This window comes from Arvicanthis niloticus, unplaced genomic scaffold (genome assembly GCF_011762505.2).
Source record: "Arvicanthis niloticus isolate mArvNil1 unplaced genomic scaffold, mArvNil1.pat.X pat_scaffold_744_arrow_ctg1, whole genome shotgun sequence".
NCBI classification, from domain to species: Eukaryota; Metazoa; Chordata; class Mammalia; order Rodentia; family Muridae; genus Arvicanthis; species Arvicanthis niloticus.
In genome coordinates, this window is record NW_023046347.1 from 4473 (window position 1) to 9040 (window position 4568).

The following is a 4568-nucleotide window of genomic DNA, read 5'->3' on the forward strand; positions in this document are numbered from 1 at the left end:
GACCCCACGTGGATGGCAGAGTGATCTGGGTTCAGCCAAGCATTGTGGAGACAGCATGGGAGATTGGCAGAGCCATCTCCCATGGTGACATCTCCTGGGTGGCAGGGATGGTGTTTCTCACCGCCTTAGCCGACTGCTCCAGCTGAGCAGTGGGGCATCAGCTGCAGCCATTCCTGGCCACAGGCCTACGGTTGTCAATAACATGGCAGGGGATTAAGAAAAGCCTGAATGAATGTCGCCATTTTAGATGTCTCTTGCAATAGGGAGGGTGTGTGCAAGTATCTAATTGGAAAGTTGCTGTGGCCTTTAACATAATTGGTTGGTGCTGGGAGTCACCTCATAAGCTTAATTTCACCTCTGCATTAGTGGTTGTTAGGCATGGTCTTGAAACCTGAGGAGCAGGTTTTTTGGGGGAATAAACTGGAGACCTTGGTATTGTTGAGGGTGTAACTTGAAAACTCTAGTCTTGTTTGGGATTAGCCTAGAGATTGAAGGTAGGCTTGGGTATTGCTGGGGAGGGGGCAACTTGGAAACTAATGCTAGGTGCCTAACTTGCCTAGAAGCCTATAGTTTCTATTCCTGTACAATGCCCCTGGTGTTATACATGCACCTAGAACTTCCTGGTACAGGTCCTATCATCAAGTGACTAAGGAAGAAATAACTAGGTCCTGCTTTACTAAGGGTTCTGCCTGTTATGCAGACCCCATCAAGAAGTGAACAATTGCAGCATGAAATCATGTTTCTTGGACAATCCTGAGAGACACCAGTAAAGGGAAATCACCACATTTCAAAGCTTCATGCAGTAGTCATGCTCATGCATTTGTTTGGAAATGTGTGATTATTCATTGAATCATCAGCTATAAACAGTGGGATGGCTTAACTCTCAGAGACTTGGAGACAGAACAATTAGAATATTGTTGAGAGAGACATAAAAGGAAGAAGTATGTGGATAGATCTCTCACAATGGTCAAAGAAGCCAGGCAGTGGTGGCACATGCCTTTAATCCCAGTACTTGGGAGGCAGAGCAAGGTCAGCACGGCAGCCAAAACAGCTAAGTCTCTATGGAAACCTGTAACTACAGGCAAGGCAGATGTCTCTGTCCAGGTTATTAAGACCTGTCTTGACAAAAAGTTCAAGGTCTGCTTGGCCTGCTCAAGGCTGATAAGTTTATACTGGCTAGATGACTGCAGTCAGTAGCAAGACAAGAACCAGTTTCAAACAAGGTAGATTGTGAGGGAGGGCTACATCCAAGTGGGACATGTGCTTGTACACTCTTAGTTTCTGTTTGGAAGAGATGTCAGGCCCAAAGCAATTTATTTTAAAAAAAGTCCAATTAGAGCATGCAGTTTCAGAGTTGTGACCATCATGGAGGGGAGTAGGATGCCAGGCATGCATGACCATGGGGACAGTAGCTAAGAGTTTACATATACAAAGAGAGAGCTTACTGGGAATGGCTACCCACCACAAGTGACACAGTATCTCTGACAAGGCCATACTTCTTAATCTTTCCCACACAGTTCTACTCACTAGGAACCAAGAATTGAAACGTGAGCCTATGGGGCCATTCTGATTCAAACTACCACACACAAAAAGCCAAAACCAAAATTTAAATACACCCACTTTAGTAAAGTAAGTAAATATATTTGCAATGAATTGATCTGTGCACATGCACATAGAGAGATAATTGGGGTCTCAAAATACGTGGTGGTTTGCCAGAGTGGTGCATGCATTTAATTGCAGTACTCAGAGGCAGAGGCATGTAGATTTCTGTGAGTTCAAGGTTAACTTGGTCTACATAGTGAGTTCCAAGACAGTCATGGCTCCTTATTGAGACCTGTCTGAAAAACAAACAAAAAATACAATGTGGTCATTATTATCTGAAGAGGTCAAGGAAGGCTTACAGAGAAGTAGCATCTTAAATAGTATTGTTTTATTGACTTGCTTAATTATCATTGCAGAATGAATGTACATTTATTTTCTAAATTTTTACATTTATTTATTGTGTGTGTATGTTGTTACACAGAGGGCAACTTGTGAGAATTGGTTCTTACCTTCCACCATGTGTGTTGTGCTTTATAAAAAAGAAAGAGAAGCCAGGGATATGGTTGGTGGAGGTACAGTGTGTTGCTCAGGCATCCCTTCCCTCTGAGATACCAGCCATACAATGGGTATAGTATGGAATAGAGTTTATTATTAGGGCATGGGGAGGGGAAGTTGGGGGGACAGGAGAGAGGAAAAGGGAGAGGGAGAGGGAGAGGGAGAAAGGGAGAGAGAGAGAGAGAGAGAGAGAGAGAGAGAGAGAGAGAGAGAGAGAGAGAGAGAGAAAGAGAGAGACGGGGAGGGGAATGGGGAGAGAAGGGACAGAGGGTAAGAGAGTATGAGAGAGAGAGGAGGGGCAAGCAACCCCTTTTATAGGGAGTCTGGCATTCTTGGCTGTTGCCAGGTAACTGGGGTGGAGCCTAGAAGAAATGCTAGCAAAGTGTTTTCTGGGAATCAAACTCAGGTTTTCAGTATTGGTAGAAAGTGCCACCCATAGGCCCCGATTTATTAAGGAAAAGGGAGAAAAATTCCCAAGAGTGGGAAGGGCTCCAAGGGAGGAATGCAGCCCTTTAATTATCTCTTAAGAGGATCTATGTGTGTATATGTATGCACATGTATGTGTGTAAGTATCCATGGAAGTCAGAAAGGGATATCGGATCCTTTATAGTTTAGGTAAAGGCATTTGTGACCTGCCTGTTCTAGGTGCTAGGATCCATCCCTCTGATAGAAAGCAAATACTCTACCTGCTGAACTAGCTCTTCCAATCTTTATTTTGGGAGATGATTCTCTTTTTACCCAGTTGATATGGAACTTAGAGTGTAGCCTAGTCTGGCCTCACACTTGTGGTTAACCCCTGTTTTCAGCCTCCTTAGTGTCAGGATTATAGCATGACCCAACATGTCTAGCAAGTTAAATCTTAGAACATGTTAGAGAAATGCGGTCCCGGGGAACAAGGGGCAGGCAGCATGAGGCCGTCAGTGACAACGCGTGACCCATCGCAGGCGGAGGTGGGACGAGGCAGGAGAGAACTGTGAGCTGATTGGCTGCTCGGCGACCGTATGCTAATCGCGGTGGCAGTGCAGGGAAACTGTAGCGACTCCAAATGCCCGGTGGACTGGGTATGGAGAGGCCAGAGCCCGTGTCCCCGCGTGGACAGACGTGGTGTGCGATGGGGGCGCCGAAAGGGAGAGCGTGGGGCTTCTCTTTGGAAGTCGCCGTATGTAAGATGTGAGGGCGCTTGGTGCATTTGGGAGTCTGTGGATAAGACTATACTTTCAGGGATCCTTTCTATAGTTCGTTACTAGAGAAGTTTCTCTGACTGTGTAGAGCACCCTGAGACACGAGCAGATATAGTGTTCCCTTCTGAGTGGGAAGCCTGCTCTAGGTGTTGCTTCAGTGCTGCTGCCTCCAGCCATTGATGATCGTCCTTCTCCCCTTTGGGAGAGAATTCTGAGTGGGTCTCTGTTTAATTTTAATGGTGAAAGATATAGTTGGTGTATGTTCTTTGTCTTTTTTGGAAAGGTGTTTCTATGTGGTAAAGGCTGACCAACTGTCTGTGTTTGTGATCTGTCAGATGGACAGTTCTTTTCTTGTAAATTTGGACACATCCAAACTGGCTGTACCAAAGTGAAGTGCTGCTGTAGGCCGTGGAATCTGACCTTAGCGTATCCATTATTGCATAGCTTATCGAGTATAAGTGAAGTCAGTCATTGCTGCTTCAGTGAGTCAGTCAGGGCGTCTTGCCCACAAAAGCACAGTACAGCCCAGTTGTTTTCTCTGAATCCTTCACTGGGCAGAGGTTGGTAGAGGAAAGCTGTGAGCTTTCCTTGTAGTGTGGAAGGAGGGAAGGCATGAGGAGTGATGTTGCATTTAGCTACCAAAACAAACAAACAACCCAAAACATTTCTTTACTTTGACAGAGGTGTTTTTGTGCCACTGGTGAATTAGAGATCAATAGATGGGACAGATCTATTGATACAGATCAGACCAGTGAGCCCTTCTGGGTTTGAGTGTGTTCCCATGTAGGAGACAAAACCAATTCTGGAAGTGTCTGAGCTTCTTCCATGTATAACTTCAATTTTTAGCATGATGATGATCTTGTGGTAGCTGTTAAATAGCACCTGTGACATCTGCACCAGGCTCTCCTATAACATAAAGCTGAGAAGACAAATGATGGTGGCCATGCCAGGGAAGTAGGGATAAATGCCTAACAGGAGCTGCTTCATCCCAGTGCTGATGCTGGACATACAGACAGCAGTAACAAAGATGTACATACAGCACATTCTTTTCAAAGACTAAATCTAAAACACAAAGTAAACGCTGATGCTCAAGGTCAGCATAGTTTGGAGCTAGCCAGGAATTGCAGAGAAATGTATTTTCACAGAAATCATTTTTTTGTATACTATATCACTTTGACAACTATGTGTTATTTGTGGAGATAAGTTTGTTCTTTCTTTCTTTCTTTCTTTCTTTCTTTCTTTTTCCTGATACAGATTTTGTTTATCCTCGGCTGCCCTGGAACCCTATCT

At 44.7% G+C, this 4568-nt stretch overlaps 1 pseudogene; it reads left to right on the forward strand.

The window, feature by feature from the left end:
• Positions 1-3302: 3302 nt before the first annotated feature.
• Positions 3303-3496, forward strand: LOC117702392 (small nucleolar RNA U3; annotated as a pseudogene).
• The last annotated feature ends 1072 nt before the right edge of the window (positions 3497-4568 follow it).